Source organism: Sinocyclocheilus grahami, unplaced genomic scaffold (genome assembly GCF_001515645.1).
Source record: "Sinocyclocheilus grahami isolate Dianchi unplaced genomic scaffold, SAMN03320097.WGS_v1.1 scaffold794.1, whole genome shotgun sequence".
NCBI classification, from domain to species: Eukaryota; Metazoa; Chordata; class Actinopteri; order Cypriniformes; family Cyprinidae; genus Sinocyclocheilus; species Sinocyclocheilus grahami.
Window position 1 is genome coordinate 198,457 of NW_015505973.1, and position 18,862 is coordinate 217,318.

Consider the following 18,862-nt stretch of genomic DNA (forward strand, 5'->3'; position numbering starts at 1 on the left):
TATATATTTTTGAAGTGTAGCTTTCATACTAATCTGAGCAAAAACTACATGGGGAGCACCGGCTTCAAGCTCTAACCCAATCAAGAGAGATGAATGTAAAGTGAAGGGGTGAGGAGAGAAGGAGGAAAACCTCTGTCGGTCGAGATCACATCATTCCATTGAGATGCAGAGATTAAATTGTGGTTTAGATCTGAAGTCTTGAGACCACAGTGTTAGACTGCTGAAACCAGGAATATTTTTGGTGGTTTGTGTCCATTTTATAGGATAAAAAGATGTCCCCTTAAGGATAGCAAAACTTGAAAAGATTCATGAAAATTTTAAGTGAAACTGTATAATTATTTTGAACTTTCTATTCACCAAAGAAAAAAAAAGATTTAATAAATGTATGTAATGTAATGTAATGCAATGTATGTAATAAAAATAGCAGTAACAATTAATATATATGTATATACATGCACACACACACACACACACACACACGTTTGTGTATTCTTCCACCTTTCTCTTTCTTCAGTGCTCCTCCTCTGCACTTGTCTTTCTCTCTGAATGGAGGAAAGAAATGCTTGTTAAAGGGATGTTGACCTTTTGATAAGGACTAATATGAATAAATGTCAATCAAACATCTCCTGGAAAGAGCACCACACCATGACTTTTGGTGAAACATCTCTGTAAATCATATGGATTTATGTTACCAGACAGCAAAATTATTACTTTATGCATGTTGGCTGACACTTTTAGACAGAAAGCAGTTTCAAGGTAATGGATATGAAGTTCTATTTAAAGATGAGGAGATATTAATCAATGTTTAGGACTCTCATAAACAGAAACACTCATATAAAGTTTCACTCCCATCCCTTTTCTCTCCAAATCTAGCTCTATGGTGTCAACTCTGAAGGAAATAGCTTGATTTCTACCTCTCGTTCGCTCTGAACAAATTATGTACTCCATCCACACTCTCCATCCTGAGGCCACGGTTTCCTGCTGCCTTTTATCTTCCCGACAAGCCTCATTGCTGCTGGAAATCTGACATGAGGAGAGAGAAAGAGTGAGACAACCTTATCTGACTTCTGCTGGCACTCTGGCTCACTGAAGGCCAGGCAGGTGGCTTTGCATTGGGTGGGAGTTTCTCCGGAGGCCTTTAGGAGTCTGGAACCTTCTCCAGATTACTGTGCGAGTCTCACTCAAGGTAATTTATGTCCATGTGAAAGCAAACATGGGTAAAATATCAAAAACATTAATTGTCATGTTTAGAGGTAAGGATGAGTCAAGGACACTGCGGTGAGGAAAAGAACACTAAACATGTGCACTCACAACAAACGCAACACATAGACGAGAGAGCGCAAGGCGTGAGTGAACCCGAACCGCACACTCACACAAAAACAAAAAGATACAAAAGTGTCAGGGCTCTGTCACATAACCAAGAATAAACCAGACCAAAGTGTCAGAACCCCGACATTAATTTAGTTAGACACTGGAGATGTAATTTTAGAGGTTTTTCGAAATCCCTTACTCTAAATGATCCTAAGCGATCTTACGGTTTTGCCTGGTGGAAAATGGGTCACATATAGGTATCATAATATCATAATATATAGACCAGGAGGCGCAAGTATCACACAAATATCGAGTTAAAAGTACCAACAGGGAACAGAAAAATGTGACAGGAAGTAACAGGAAGTAGAATGTCTCAATCTGTTGGACAGTATACTTGCACTTCCGCTTAAATATAATCCGATACATTTAAAACATTCAAAGGAACCCTAGTGAAAGCCAGATAAATATAAATAAACAATATTGAACAGCGAATCGGTTCAAACATTGCTCTAAACTCAATACAGGCCTGTTTATGTCAACAGATCTGCTTTTTAGTTTCTTTAATCCTTCAGCTTCATGCATTAATAAACTTTCTACTTGTATGATTCCCATCTTGCCGAAGGCTAATTAGGTATGAAAAGCTTCATTAACTCTTCTAAATGATAGCTCACCTCAGGGTATGGCCACAGTGTGAGTTTCACAAAACACTTAGTCAGCTAATCATAGCTGAGAGTTTCCTTAGCATTTTGAATTCATTTTAATAGGCTCTCCTATTCCCTTAGCAGTGTATATGCTTGTGTGTGGCCACTGAAAACAAGCACAATTCACATTAATGCGCTATATAGCGTAGCACATTCACAGAAATGCGCTTAATTGCATTCACACACACACACACACAAACATGCACATGACCCAAATCATCCATTGTTTATCATCTGGAAAATTCTCTAATGGTTTTGAGGCTGTCTGCTTATATTAATGATAAATGTATCTGTCAACACTTTTATAGAATGACACTAATTTGTTCTAAAACAAAATGAACAGTGCTAATTGTAGCAAATCAGCTCATGGAAAATATGAATAATTAACCACAACTAGTTATAATTAACTATTCATATTTTAGATCCACTGTAGATATTTAGCTGACCACTCAGGGTCAACCGTCTTGTCAATTCCAAGAACGTTAATTTCCTGGTTAAAGGAAATTACTTTCTTACTGTACAATTCTATAAGTTTGTAACGTAAATCTGCATGATTATTGACTCCGGTTATGAGTAAACAATGAACACGTCAAGTGTGATACAAGTAAGGTTTTATTAACTACATAAACACTTAAACTAGTCTAACATACTACATAAACACATTAAGCCGGTCTAACATACACATACACACACACACACACACACACACATACAGTTGGTATAGGAAAGGGTTAAAGTTTAACTCAGCATAGAAAGAGGCATAAAGAATGGATTTTATGAAACACTTTGCATGTATATTCAACAGATCAAAGCCTTCAGGGAAACATCAGATTCTGAGTTCAAACACACCTTGTAGAAAGGTGTAACTGATACTTAATGCATCAATTAAATCGACTAAGTTTGATACTTGCACGTCTGTATGAACAAAGATTCCTGATGCGATCTTACGGCCCCAAGATCTTGCTGAAGTTGGTTGATGAGAAAGAACCAGTTTGAGTCAGAGTCACTTGATGAATGAAAAGGACTAGGCCGGAGCCCGGCACGAGCTTTGGTATCCTGGAGCGTTTCTCACATCTTCATCTTAGCATCTCACTGAACCACCGAACAGGGCGGGTCACATGGAGTGTGGCCTTTTAAAGCCTGCAGAGATTCACGCCTCTCAAGATGGGTTCGTCCAATGAGGAAGGCTGAAATCTCAAGTGGGAGTTCTGCGTTTTTATGGCCCTTTGTCTCTAAGCATGGTATTTTGCATATGTAATTCACTTGAGTGTTGATGCAGAAATTAGTAATGATTCTTAGAACATCCATATGTTGCAGAGGTATCAGCATGTAATATGCACTCTCAGTTAGATCATCCGAAGACGAATTCATAGATACTAGACATGGTAGAGTTACTTATATGAATGAGTGGTTTATCGTAAGCACGAATAAAAATAGTCTATAATACAACAGATTAAATACAACACAGCAATAATATACACAATGGCCTGAAGAAAATGGGTGTTCATTCAAAGAAGGTTTTCCTATGAATTAATTAGTAGAAAAGTCAGTTTCTCCTGTGCATTTGTGCCTTTCTTATGAGGAAAATGAGGGAGTTTATCCCCTGCATTCCTTTTAGGCCATAAAACCAGTGATATCAGCATTGGTTACCATGGAACCAGAGGCCTGTTCTGCCTTTCTGAGGTGTTAGGTGCATTTCGGGGGAAGGGTCCATAGACCCTCGTAATTGGCCATTTGGTTAGGTGATGGGGAGTTCGATATTATTTGTTAAATATAACAAAAAGTTGTGTGTCTGATTGGTCCAAATGCTACATAATTCCCCCCTTTCGAACGTTGTTGTCCATCCAATAGACAACAGCGAGCGACGTCAAAGGTGCAAAACAACCCAGACACGCCCCTGCCACTCACGGCTGGGAGACAGTGGTGGCTTCTCTGGCTATTGTTGCCTCCAGGAGTGGTTGTGGTGCCAACACACACACACACACACACACACATACAGTTGGTATAGGAAAGTGTTAAAGTTTAACTCAGCATAGAAAGAGGCATAAAGAATGGATTTTATGGAACACTTTGCATGTATATTCAACAGATCAAAGCCTTCAGGGATACGTCAGATTCTGAGTTCAAACACACCTTGTAGAAAGGTGTAACTGATACTTAATGCATCAATTAAATCGACTAAGTTTGATACTTGCGTATGTCTGAAAAAGATTCCTGATGCAATCTTAAGGTCCAAGATCTTGCTGAAATTAGTTGATGAAAAGAACCAGTTTGAGTCAGAGTCTTTGGTGAATGAAAGTCGAGGCCGAAAGGCCTGGCACAAGCTTTGGTATCCTGAAGCGTTCTCTCACATTTTCTTAGCTTCTGGCCGAACCACCGACTGAGGCGGGGCCCTGGAGCCGGGCCTTTTAGGTCGGGGAAGATCTCCGCCTTTCAAGATGGGCTTGTCCAATGAGCACAATGGAATTTCCGAGCGGGAGGTGGCAATTGCTGGAGGGTTTACGACCCTTTGTTCTCGAAGCATGGTAATTTGCAAATGTACTTCAATTGAAATTATTAATGATTCTCAGGGCCCTAATATATATTGCCTATGTACCACCATATAATATCCACGCTTGTTTCGATCATAAGAAGGCAAATTCATAGATACTAGACATGAAATAGTTACTTATATGAATGAGTGGTTTATCGTAAGCATGAATAAAAATAGTCTATAATACAACAGATTAAATACAACACAGCAATAATATACACACTGGCCTGAAGAAAATGGGTGTTCATTCAAAGAAGGTTTTCCTATGAATTAATTAGTAGAAAAGTCAATTTCTCCTGTGCATTTGTGTCCCTTTGTTTCTGGAGAAAGCAGAATGAGAGCCGGCTCGCATTCCACAAGGTTGTAAATGTATCGGGTTACCATGAAACCAAGGTCTTGTTCAGCGTCCTGGGGTGTTACAAAGTATTTGTGAAATCTAGCTAACAAAATATATATTGTGTGTTGGAGTGTTCCAGACGCTACATAATAGACCAAAACAGAAACCATCTACTTCATTCAATTCTCCAATCCAGAATGACTATATATCTTCTGAGGTATATATATATATCTTCTGAGGTAAATATATATATATTTTTTTTAAACGTATAATGGCCACTCTTTTCGATATTATGGAAGTGAATATAGAAATATAGCCAAATGTGGGATTCCAAAATGCACCATAAAAGTGTTATAAAAGTACTGTAGACAAGAACTTGCACACAATTTTATAAATCCGTCTGGTAATTTTGAGTGAGGAAGAGGGTGTCTGTCAATTGAAATCTATCAGGTCTGAATTTTGACATCCAACTTAACTCTATTTAGCTGGTTCACAAAAGAACTAAAGTATTTTGTGATGAACCAGTCCATTCAGTTCACAAAACCATGCGGTTCTCAAGTTCGACACACTAATTCAAAGCTCCAGTCCCCATTTGACCAGTAAATGATTCAACATTTTCCACAGAAGGAAAATCACGAATTTGGAACAACATGAGGGTGAGTAAATTCAATTTTAATTTCTGATGGAACTAATCCCTTAAGACACTAGCTGTTTGCATAAGGCTGTATATGCAACTGTAATTGTTTGATCAGGCTGGTTTGAGTGTGCATTGTACGCAACGGAAATATCTGGTTTCGTCAATTACATGCCACTGCTGAATAGTTTGTTTTATTGGAAATTATTTCTACTTCTCTGTTGCTACACACTGTTGACTGCACATACATAAACAATTGGAGGCAAAAAAAAAATTAATGCCATGTTCTGGCTTGGTTGCAAATACAATTTTGTTGTTGTTTGTTTACTACAACTTAAGGCACGCCAGGTTATTTAAACTGAAGTTCTCGTATTGCTTTTCAAAGCACCGGAGGTACTTGGATATTTTTATGGTTTGGTGTTTTCAAGTCATAGAAATTGGGAAAACCCAAGCTCTTCCACTGGCATTCCTCTGCATTTTTACGATGTGCTTACCAAAGGCAGCACACATTTGTTCAGTGCAGCCACTGGAAAACTGGAGGAAAGAAAGGGGGAGAAGATGCCATTATGTGATGAAGGCCACGATGCCCTGCTTCATTTCGCTTCATCTTTCATTGTAGAACTTTTAGTTTAGATGTGAATTTATCCAGTGACATTCAGCAGGATCATTTCATCTTTCTTTGTTTATGCCTGCTGTGTTTATGCTGTCCCCCCTCATTTGAAAGGAATGAGATGCACTTGGACTGTGAGCTGTTTTGTATATGGATATTGATATTGCTATTTACCGGTTTCAATATTTTATTTGCTAGTTTTTAGGTTAATACCATATATGCCTTGATATAAAGATGCTTGCACTTGCAACATTTGCTGTGTTAGGATCAAATAAGCAACAGTTGTGAAATTAGGCTTGAGTTTGATGCTATGTAATAATAGGAGGGTACGCAGGGGTGAAGACAGCATATTTCAACATCAATCGGAGGTGAGCCAGACGAAGACTACGATGAAGAAGAGGAAGAGTGCTAGACGTAGACAGCAAAGTAAGCGACAGACGAAGGACATCCGTCATGAGTCACAGACATTGCTATATAATTGGAATTACCCAAAAAGTAGTATAACATGTCTGAGGAGTAAACACTCTTCAGATGCTGCCTGCATTAAGCGTGAAGGACACCTGATACCCTAACGAGGGGCGCTTAACAGCATCTCCAATATCGCTGTTTAGAGTTTGATCATAGAACACGTGGCTTAGCTAATTTTGTTTTATTTTTGCATTAACTAGTTTGTATTGTAACTTATAAAATAAGAGATGTTATTGTTACGATTGCCTCCCGTGAGACTTTACTTATAACTACAAACTGAGCATTAAAGGAGAACAACCACAAGGGAGTCTTCTACGTCATTCCTGAAGGACTGCAACCTGCGAGTGGGTGAGTACTTCATGGTTCAGGCTAGATTTGACTATCCTTACCCTACCTGAATAAATATAGCGTTCAATATGTAAGATACAAGGACACACCGACTAACAGAGTATTGCCTGAAAAATCTAATTTTAGAAGTTTTTAAGCAGATAAGCACAGCAAGTGGCATGAGAATGACAGTCAAATGCAATCCTGAGAAAAATTTCCAAAACACTTTCCACAAAATCTAATTTACTACTAGATAAAATCACACAGGAAAACAGTCCCTTAAAATAAAGTCAAATTTGATGCGATAAAAAAGCTTTTTTGGGTCTAAGGTTCATAAAATCTTCAAAGAAACCTGAAGGGCTTTACTTTTCCACTGTTAACCTATTTCTACAAAAAATATGCAGATATAACAAACTTCAGATGTCAAATCAAGAACTTTTACAATCTACAAAGAACCATACAGCCACCACAAGGACCCTATAGGTCTTTTGTTTCCACGATAGCATTTCTAGCTAATCATCGCTAACAATCTAACAACCTTTAGAGTTTTAATGCTACATAAACACTTAGGAAGGCATACTATTACAGCAGAACTGTTAATATTTACTTACAGCATAGAAAAGGAAGGTGGAGGTCTTTTCAAAGTTCAAAACATCAAAATGTGTCCTGTGTGTTTGCCTCCGGCTCTGGCAGTCAAAATAACCCATTCTCTCGCTAACTGAGAATCAGAGCGAGCCCCTTGGAGAACACCCCCTTTCCTGCTCAAATTCAAACTATTTAAGAAATGATGAATAAAAACATCTAAGCCCATTAAGGAAACTGAGTGAAAATCCTCATAACACTCTGGAAGTATGTGGGAGGGAATCTGATATCCACGTAGCCATGGGGAACGCCATGTGTAGCAGGCTAGCCTGTCTCTCAATCTGCCTTCAGCTACACTAGATTACCTTTCCTGAGTCCAATGGGGAATATAGGTGGTGTGAAATGTCAAGAATGTTACAATCAGATTTGACATGAAAAGAAGATTGTTTCATACAGACTCTCTTTCACCTCTCTCTCTCTTTCTTGCACTCTCTCGTTGATCTGTGTATTTTATATCTCATGTATTGAGTATACAGCATCTCTGGCCAGAAGTTCGAGAGCAGTGGCCGGTTGCATAAAGCTGGAAGTCAGTTACATAAAAAGGTAGTTTGATTGGAATTTGAACCCAAAAAGTCTGATTACCTCTAACTGACTGCTAGTGAGTCCAGGTCACATTGGTGAGCATCTTAAAGACGATACTGTGATTTCAGTCCATTGTTTCATTACTTCAGTCTATCAGGAGCTTTAAAACTGCACAGTCAGCTGCTATCCATTCGACCATTTTATGTGTTTCTAATCTAATGTCAGGTGTATTGATCTTTTTCAAAATGGCCCCAAGGTATGGCTACATTCTCACAGACTGTGATTGCAGTTTGGGTGTAGCATTTGTAAATTAACAGGCGGCATAATGCAATTCAATGACTTTTGGAGACTTGTACTGCAAAGTAATCAGGTTCATTTTGTGTTCTTAAGCTTTGCCGAGGTGGGGTATTTAGACTACCTTCTTTGATGTGAGTTCTGGAGGTTATCGTTATATCATTATCTACACAACTCAGAGAATGTTGAAATAGGAAAGTACAAAGAAAAAGTAGAAAGTCCATCCAAAAATTCAACGTTTTAAGTCATAAGCAAAACAAAAAAAGTATATATATATATATATATATATATATATATATATATATAAAAAAAAAAAAAAATATATATATATATATATATATATATATATATATATATATATATATATATATATATACACACATATACACATCAAATGGAATCGTCTGTTTCTCAGAATTAAGTAAAAGACCCCAGTAATCTTACATGTGTCTGTGTACTGGTACGTTTACACAATAACCATGTTCTACAAAATTTTTTTGGATTTCCTTTGTTTTTTTGAAAAGTTTTGCATACAGATGACAACGTTGTCAAAATTATCTCAATTCACATTGATCTGTGAAAACTGCAAAAAACGCTGTATTATGCATGCCAGGTCAGTAGTTGGCGATGTCACTCTGTAAACAAGTGCATGATGTCATCGCTTTCATATAAACAAATTTGAAGATGATAATGGTATTGTTTTTAAAAACTTGAACTTTGACATCCATTTTCAAAAGTTTGCATTTTCAGGACACCAAAACACTGTTGTGTAAATTAATGGCCAAAACACGTAAAAAAGTTTTCAGTTTTTTGTTGAAAACAGTGTTGTAAACACCCTCTAAAAGAGAACGCAACAACATCGCAGATTGCACTCAGATTTTGCAATCATATGTCAGATTTTAATATGACCTCACATATATCTAATCAATTGTTCTGTGACAAAACAATCTAACCAATGCAAGTTTCATTGAAGTATTCCAACAATTTCCTAATGTGTGTAATATTCCTCCTGAGAAATTTTAAGTAAAATATCTAAAACAGTGTGAATACATAAAAATTGAGAAGTCCATTTAGTTTCATAATAAATAAAAGAGCAATAACATTGTCCTCTAGGTATTTGGAAGTCAACAACGCCAATCTACATATATTTGTTTTGAAGTTACAAATGACAGATATAGGTAATAGTATGAGCTTTCTAGAAGGCACATTCAGAGGTTGGAAAGGACAAATGCAACAAGTAGGACACCTCTAGCAACGGTGTGACCGGAGCTCGTGGCTCAGGACTCTGAAGGGGGTAGAGGTAGATCAGGACTGTAAGGAGGCAGATGGCCCTTGTGGGGTAGGAGCCATACAATTTCACGCTGAATTTTGTGCAGATGTGTCTGTGGTAACTGAAGCAAGAGGCTGCAGGAGTCAGTGACAGCCTTGATTGATACTCTCAGAGTCCCACTGCGTAGCCCTTCCACATAAAAACAAATCTCTTAGATTTACCTCCCTGAGCAGTTAAAGAAATAGTTCACTCAAGAGTGAAAATGCTGCCATCATTTGCTCATTTAACCTCATGTCATTCCAAACCCATATGATTTTCTCTCTTTTTTTGTGCATGTGTGATACAAACAGATACATTTTGAATAATAGCTGCTCTCCATGCAATTACAATGAATGGGGGCTAGAGCTTTCATGCCTCAAAAAGGATGCAAAAGCATCAAATTATCATAAAAGCAGACTAGTGCGGTACCAGACTATGGTAGTCTTCGGATACTTCGGAGCTTTATGTGACGGACACACTGACATTTCCTTGAGAACTCATGAATCAGGTTGTGAGTTTGAATTATTCAGATCAGTTTTGTCAAATGGATCACGTAAAATAATTCTGATTTGGAAGACAAATCTGACTTAGAAGAATAAAGTGTTCACAAAAGAAACTTACAGCAAGGAGGTCTAACAACTTAAATTTCAGTCAATCCCAAAATTGACAGTTTCAACAAGACCTGAATATAAAGTGAACCACTTTTATAGTACTTTTTTTGATCATAATAACGGTCTCATTTACATTAATTACTAGAAAGTAATATTCTTCAAACATTCACCTTTTGGGTTCCACCAAAGATAGAAACTCATTTGAGTTACATTTGGAAGTGAATAATGACATAATTTTCATTTCTGGATGAAATATTTCTTTAAAAAACATACACAATATTTGAAAATGAATTTAGTTTGGACGTTCAATGTTTCATCAACTGAGAAGAACGAGTGTATAATCCAGAGAAAAGTAAATTTCACAAGACTGGACTGACTGATGGACATTGATGGGACACAGCTGGTTAAAGGCTATTTGCCCTTCTCTTGTTCTCTCTCATTGTTCTCTCAAACACCAGTGTGCTGGCTCTATTGACAGAACATGAATGAGTTCATCAATCAATTGACTGCATTATTATGCAGGTCTTAATTGTGCCTCAAATAACAATCCTGCAGTAATGAGCAATTAAGATAGAATACACAACAAAGAAACACATGGATTCCAGGCACCCTTTATATTTACATTTACCACATTTTTTTATTTAATTTGGAACCCGTGAACTGATCTTTATTTATTTATTTACTAGCAAACCATGCAAAATGGATTTATTCAGCACAGTCTGAAACAAACACTTTAATCATGGTTGCAATCAGCCCTAAACTTCCTCTTGGCAAGTGAACTACACTTTTTGGCTTCTTCACAAATAAAAGGCATGCTGGTAAAGAGAGAGAGAGAGAGAGAGGAAGGTACAGATGAGTACGTTTCCATTCATTTAAATCACTGTGCCATTTCCTTGGAAGGTAGGAAATTCCCAGCGGATGAGCCAATAACGTGATGCATTATTGGTGTGATTCATTGGTTGTTGAAAATTTAACAGATGTTTCTTTACCAGGATATTTGTCTTGTTCAGTGTGTTCCTAATGTGCCATATTTGGGTTTGTGGCGCTCCAAATGAAATGAAATGAAAATGTGGCTAGCCAACCTCAAAAATGCATCATGCTTTGCTTTTTCCTTGTGTAGAAAATCACATAAGAACGTCCAAACTAATTTCCAATCCGCAACCTCTCAAGCGTTGAGCTGATGAACATTTGGGTCACTTTAGGAACTTTAATGCTGTCATGATCTCAATTACAGCATGAGAGAATGAGAGAGATTTTACATGAATCCAAACTGCAGTTTGGTTTGATGTCCTTTAAAAACTCACTTTAAATTCATTTGTGAGGAAGTGTGGAATTTCCCCACATTCTTATTACCGCCCCTCACTTCTGATGATGATTGACTGGTCCTGCCCATATCCCCTGGCTGTTCGGCACTTGCGTTTCCTTTCACTGTGAAATCACAGATACAGAAGAAAATATACATTTAGGATGGACAATAATCAACATCACAAAATAGACTGTGCTCCTTTTATCTGGTATTTATAATTATGCTAAGTAAGTATTTTGAGAATAGCCTTTTAGGTAATTCAGACCCCAAAAACACAAAGGCTGAACAAGTTTGAACAGTATCATATTGAGAAAAAAATTCAACATATATCACTGCTTTCTTTTTTTATAGACTTCACATGGAGATAACTATGGCTACTGGAAAATAACTTTGTGTTCTAAACAGACTTCTTTCTTTTTTTATGAACTGTTAAAAGCTCTTTAGATAGGACTCGGTGATAGCCTGTACATTAAGCTCAGTCGCACCTTGTAGCTTGAAGGAGGCCATTGGTGTGGTTACACTTGTGTGGATGCCAATAAATCGACAGCGACCCCTTAGTTTAGGCTGTTACTGGAGGAGATAGGGTAAAAATAGCCAAGCAAGAGCCAGTATGTCTCAGGAAGGATAAGGGTGGAAACTGACACAGGTGGAGCCCATCTTTGTGCGTCCATTGCTGACATCCTCCCAGTGAGTCTTATCTGTCTTATTGAGGGGTGACAGTGGAGAGGCTAATGGTACTTACGGCTCCAAGTGGAAGTTTGGAAGAAAATCTAGACAACAGACAGGGCAGACTGTAATCTGAAGTGCGTTGGCCCATTCAGAAGGATTTTAAAGCCCTACTGCTTGAGATTAGATAACATTGAGCACAGACGACAAGAGGCCATGGACTTCAGAGGCAAGCTGGGAAATTGTTCTAAGGGGGACAGGAAGAGACAGTTTGTGAGAGGTTTGAAGAGATCCAGAAGAGTAATTAGCAACGGTGGGTGTCATTCACTATTCCATGCATACACATATTTATTTGCGCTAATCATGATTCATCAATAAGTTTAAGTTTTACGATTTTTTCTGAATATAAATTAAAACCATTAAAAAAACACTCAATTTATTTTAATAAGTGTGAATTGTTTATGTACATATAACATTTCACACTGTTGATTTACTATCGCATACATATTTGTGCACATCATGATTCATCAATAAGTTGAAGCTTTAAAGGGGTCATATGATGCAATTTCAATTTCTTCTTTCTCTTTGGAGTGTTACAAGCTCTTGGTGCAAAAAGAAGATCTGTAAAGTTTCAAAGACTAAAGTCTCGAATCCAAAGAGATATTCTTTATAAAAGTTAAGAGTCAGCCACACCTACCTGAAATGGCTCGTTCTAACATGCCCCCAAATATCTACGTCACGATGTGGGAAGATTTGCATAACGGCGCCCAGATGTTCACGCAAAGAAAGAAGGCGTAACTTTTATTCTCATTGTGGTATTGTTGCCGCCACCGCCATGTTGTGAAGGCACTGTGTGATTCGTTGTGAAAGTGAAATTACTTTGTTCAGCCTTCCAAAAGAGGACGATATCCGCTTCGTCATGCATGGAGCTGATCCGTGCTGGTTGCTGAGGAAATACTTCAACTTTGCGCTGTGGATTGCCAGATCGGCTTTCACCGTGGACGAAGTGGAGTCCGACCTGGGGTCGTCACATGTGTTTGCCGCAAGCCCTCCAGACGCTCCTTCGTCAAATCCGCCGGCCGCACCGTTCTCAAGCCCACCGGCCTCCGCTCACTCTAGCCCTCCGGCCATTCCTCACTCTAGCCCTCGGCCTCTGCTCACTCTAGGCTGCCGTGTGTGACGCTGTTTCTCGTTGTGAAAGCAAAACCACTTTGTTTGGCCTTCCAAAAATGGACACGACTAGAAATCAGTGGTTAAGTTGTATTTACAACACTGTAGCGAATCAGCTCATGGGGAAATATGTACAAAGTATTTGTGAAATCTAGCTAACAAAATATATATTGTGTGTTGGAGTGGTCCAGACGCTACAACACTGTTCCAGAACACTTCAACCCAAATATTCAGATGTGTGCAGCACATTTTACGGAGGACGTTTCCTGATCCTGGTAGAGTAGACTACAATGCCGGCTGTTCTGACTCACAGACTGTGAGTACATTTTTTATATTTAAAGAATTTGCCACTGACGATTCAAACGCGAGTTTTGGGCAGTGTAGAGTAGGGCTTGTTGTTTGTCATTTCTCAGATCACAAATGCAGACATGGTTTTATGTTTACAAGGCGCGATGCAAGCAACGCGTAAAAAGACAGTATAAGTCATTATAATCCATAATTATGTCACCACTGGATGCAACGAATGCCTCGTTTATAATGGGTTTTCATGTTTTTGAATCGTCGCTCAGGCCGGACAGGGCATCATCACAGTATGATAAGGGGCATAACATTTCCGTCACACGCTTGAGGTATTCGGCCAATCACATCGCACTGGATAGCTGGCCAATCACAGCACACCTCGCTTTTCAGACCGATGAGCTTTGTAAAAATCGACGCGTTTCAGAAAGTCGGGCATAGAGGAGAAACAATAATGTACAGTATGTGGAAAATAATGTGTTTTTTTTTACTTTAAACTGCATAAACATTTCATTACACCAAATACACAAAATAATGAGCTTTTTAACAACATCATATGACCCCTTTAAGATTTTATCTAAATATAAAATAAACACTCACAATGAACCATAATAAACACTCCGTTTAAGAAAGTGTTTATAAAATGTTTATAGAACAGAAATATCTATAGAAATAATAATAAAAAAAATGTATATAAATAAAATGTATATTATATACTGTATATATAATTATATAGTATCTATTTATCATTGATATATATATATATATATATATATATATTGACACATGCACAACATTTTATAATTATTTGAAAATGTTTTGCATAAAAACACAAGAATAAAAACATTTGCACCTGTACGAATGAGGTTCGGCAGAAACTCTTCATATGGAGATGGTTTGGGTGTGTATTATGCTAATTACTATCTGCAGGCATGCACTCTCCAATGTGGATTCATTAACATTTCAACAAAGGTAAGAACAAATGTATGCATGTGCGTAACCAGAGACCCTTTTCTGTGCATATCAGCATGCAATTTACACAATTTTAATTTGCCCAGTTCAATGAATGTGGTGGAACGTTGGGGGCACACATTAAAATCCGAAGAGCCAGTTTTCTAAACCAGACCACCACAGCCACATGTAGAGAAACAGATGAGTGAATTGGTATTTGCTGAAAGATATCAAGACAACATAAGTGGTTGGATTTCGGAACTATCAAAGTCATGCCTCGAGCAAAAGAAGATGGTTTACTTCCTTCCAAAGGAACCAGCTCTTTTGGCAATGCTCATGTGAAAATACAACCATGTGTGGATGTTGTGTGATGTGGATGGTTGGGTGTGCATGTGTTAGAGACTAAAGGAGGGGAAGTATCGTTCCATCTGTTTTGTCCATCTGTCCATCATTGTCTGTTAATTCTTTTAGATTGTATCCAGTCTCTCTTTCCCTTCACTCTCAATTTGAATGTTCATATGGTGATATGTCTAAATCTGTGGGTTTGCGTTCTGTACGCAGACCAATATGCCAGACTTTTAAGTGCAAAATTGTTTTGTGTTTATTTTTGTATCTGCCATTTTAGTGTTTGCATGAGTATGTACTGTATTTTTGTCTTCATATATGTAATTTACTGAATATCGGTCTTACCATTCCAAACCTATTCTGTCTGAAGAACGCCTCTGATAGGGGAATTGATCGCCTGTGGCCAGGAAGTGCTCCTTGTCAACACCAGCTCTCTTGTCATCAGCCTCCCAGCTTTTCGGCTCAGATGTGGCTCTCTCGCCTGAAATGTCTTATGCCTGCGTTGTGTTTCTGCCTGCTTGTTTCATGGTTGCTCTTGACAAGAAACCGCTTGTTGAAAGTCGACCCTCACTGTGGGAAATTAAAAAGAGGAAAAACTAAGAAACCAATATTTCCAAACAAATAAATAAAAAATAAAGGCTTACGTACTTTGTGAATTACTTGCGCCAATAATGATTTAAAAATTTGTTTTACAGTGCAACGGAGAGGAGTCTAGTTTCATAAACTGCCGGCATTGAAAAGAAAGAGCCCTCTGATAGCCACTGAATCCAGAGTTTGCATTACCAGTGCCAAAAATATGCACATTTCATTTCTACTTTAAATGACAGATTCTTAAGAAAAGGTTGGCCAGTCAGAACAGGAGTTAATATCACATAGCACTATCAAAAATGAGAGAAACTGCAATGCTCAATATGGTTGCTGTAGAAATGGAAGTCAAGTCTCCTTAAAGAAGTCATTCAGCTTTTTGGTACAAAGTTACTGGTTTTAACTCTAGAGAATGCTCAAGCTGGACCAATTTCTTGTGTTATTCAGGCAGTCGTGGCCTAATGGTTAGAGAATCTGACTTGTAACCCAAAGGTTGTGGGTTTGAGTCACGTGTCTGGCAGGAATTGTAAGTGGGGGAAGTGAATAACCAGCGCTCTCTTCCACCCTCAATACCACGACTGAGGTGAGACCCCTGAGCAAGGCACCGAACCCCCAACTGCTCCCCGGGCGCCACAGCAATATGGATGCCCACTGCTCTGGGTGTGTGTGTGTGTGTGTGTGTGTGTGCACTTGGATGGGTTAAATGCAGAGCACACATTCTGAATATGGGTCGCAACACACGTCACTTCAGTGAAGAGACAAAATGTATGTCAAATTTTTCTGCTGATTTGGAATATATCATTGAAACTATTTGGACATTTCATTTTGTCCCCATCTAAATAAATAAGAGCAGTACCTGACACCTGCTTACATAAAAAGAGCTGCCCGAGGGTGTTACAAAGGTGGTCACCAAGTGAGCTGACTTGCCTTAAACGGACTTTGGTACAAAATTCCATTAGACATGAAGACGTGACTAAAGCAAGGCAACAATTTGCTTATTCGTCCTTCTGTGAATTAAAAAAGGGAGGGGGAGTGATTATGTGGCCCTTTTCCATGTTGTTGAGGCTTTTGTATCATTATTGTCTACGCTCATGTGTTTTGCTGTTCACTGAAGCTTGTAAGCCCCAAAGACATTAAATACATACCTTGTATTTAATGTCTTCGGGTATTACGTTCTTATCAAGCCGGATATGGAGACACATTAAAGGGAAATATTTTAACTGCTCTTTAAATCCGGAGGATCAACAACCATATGTGAAGTCCACTAATCTTATTTGAAAAGGCCTGAAGCATCGAGAGACGTCAGTATGGTTTGTATTAGCCAACTGAAACCGATTTACCAAACTCTCCAGCCAAATGTACAGGAGATTAGGGGGAAAGAAAGAAATGGGATTCATGGACGGGGTGTAAGCTATGGTTTTGACAAATTCAGGGAAGACACGCTCTGTGCGTTAAACGTGCATATATTTCTGAACACGTTCAGTTTTGCGCTACACAATCTGGCATAAAGTAAATAAAAAGCATTGTAAAACTTAACTACAGGAAGTTGATTTTAGCACAATCTTCATACCGAAGAAAAACTGAGAATGAATAAAACAAACGTAATTCATCACAGTGTAACACATCTACCTTTGTCTTTGGTGCAAATGCTACACGAAATGAGGGACCAAACAGACCAATCCTACTCATGAGTCAGGTGTATTAAATATAATTACCAAGCACATAAAAATACAATATGACACACACAATTGAGAGTTCAACAGTTAGAACCAGAGCATAAGACCAGTCCAGTATCCCAAAACAGAGCCCCTGGCTTGCAGTCACTTAGACCCATATACTTTGCTCAGTCTTTGTGGTAGAGGGTATAAAGTGAGAGCACAATCTTTGTTGAAACATGAAGTGTAGAAAAAAAACAGTACTTGAATGCCCAGATGATTCCCCAGCAAAGATCAACTAGCAAAGTGATATTTGAAGTCCAGCGTTGCTTTTAAGCAGTCAGCACTCCTAATTCCAGGCTTCTCAGATGTTTAAGCCACCAAATAATCCATATAGGCTCAGAACACAAACCCTCTGTAGACAAACATTTAAACAAACCATAACCATGTGCTACAAACCTTATTGTTAACAAAACAAAATACCATAAACAATTACTTACGGATGAGCTTAGAACTATAAAGTTCCTCAAACAGGGTACAGAGTCTCAAACCACCATGAGGTAAGCTTCTCCAAAGAAGATAGAGAATTGACTTCCTGCCATTACTCCTTCTTTGCTACCTTAAATAGGTAAATTCATGCATTACTTTACCAGAGCGCCCCCTAATGCTCAGGTGAGTAGGGACAATAGTGCTCAAAGAGGATTTCTGGTACATAAGTAACAGGGAAACTGTTACACACCCTTCCCCTTAAAAAACAAAATTAAACAACTCCATAAAACTTTTTCATTTTCTCTACATGAAACGTTTCAACTGGTTTTGAGTCATCCAACATCCCTACCTGGTAATTAACTTGGTTTAACCTTTTCAAAACCTTAGCTGGACCTTGCCATTTCGGTGCCAGATCCTTCTTGGGGACTAGAACTATGGGAGCTGCCCATGGAGAAGTTGAGGGTCTAATTATCCCTTTTTCCAACATATTGGACACTTCCTGATCAATGAATTGCTGTCTGGCCACAGAAACAGGGTAGGCTCGTTTACGAACTGGAATCTCATCGATGGTGTTAATCTCATGCCTGATCACAGCAGCTCGGCCCAGGGAGTCGGTGCAGACTGTTGGTCGATCAAGCATAAATGCTTCAAGCTGCTCTTTCTGGGTTTTGGAAACATCTGCCTGACTGGCCAGTTCCTCAATGGTTGCCAAGGTGAAGGAAGATACTTGAACTAGAGGTAATGCCAGATGTAGACTAATTACCGCTGAAGATGCATACCGTATGAATGGATGTTTTACTTCCGCTTCCTCCGATAGAATGTAAGTCTTGTCCTTGAAATCAATCTGGATCTCTGAATCCATCAAAAACTCCAGGCCAAGTACGATGGGTAAAGTCAAATCTTGATCTCTCATCACAAAGGCCGTGAACGGATACTTCTGTCCATGGAGGGTACAATTCCAGATTACTTTTCCTAGGGCTGTCTGTACATGACCATTAGCAAGGGAGAAAGTCTGACCTCTGCTGGACTGCAACGTTTCAGTGCTTGACTCCCATCTTTTCCAGTAAGACTCCTGAAGTAAAGAATAGGTTCTACCAGT

General features: G+C 38.6%; 1 long non-coding RNA gene across 1 annotated transcript; it reads right to left on the reverse strand.

The window, feature by feature from the left end:
* Positions 1-493: 493 nt before the first annotated feature.
* Positions 494-17,851, reverse strand: LOC107561825 (uncharacterized). The gene is made up of 6 exons (XR_001605915.1): positions 17,775-17,851; positions 15,380-15,604; positions 12,091-12,518; positions 11,604-11,727; positions 915-1,023; positions 494-542 (listed from the first exon to the last, which is right to left on the reverse strand). It is a non-coding gene; the product is annotated as an uncharacterized lncRNA (long non-coding RNA).
* Between the last annotated feature and the right edge of the window lie 1,011 nt (positions 17,852-18,862).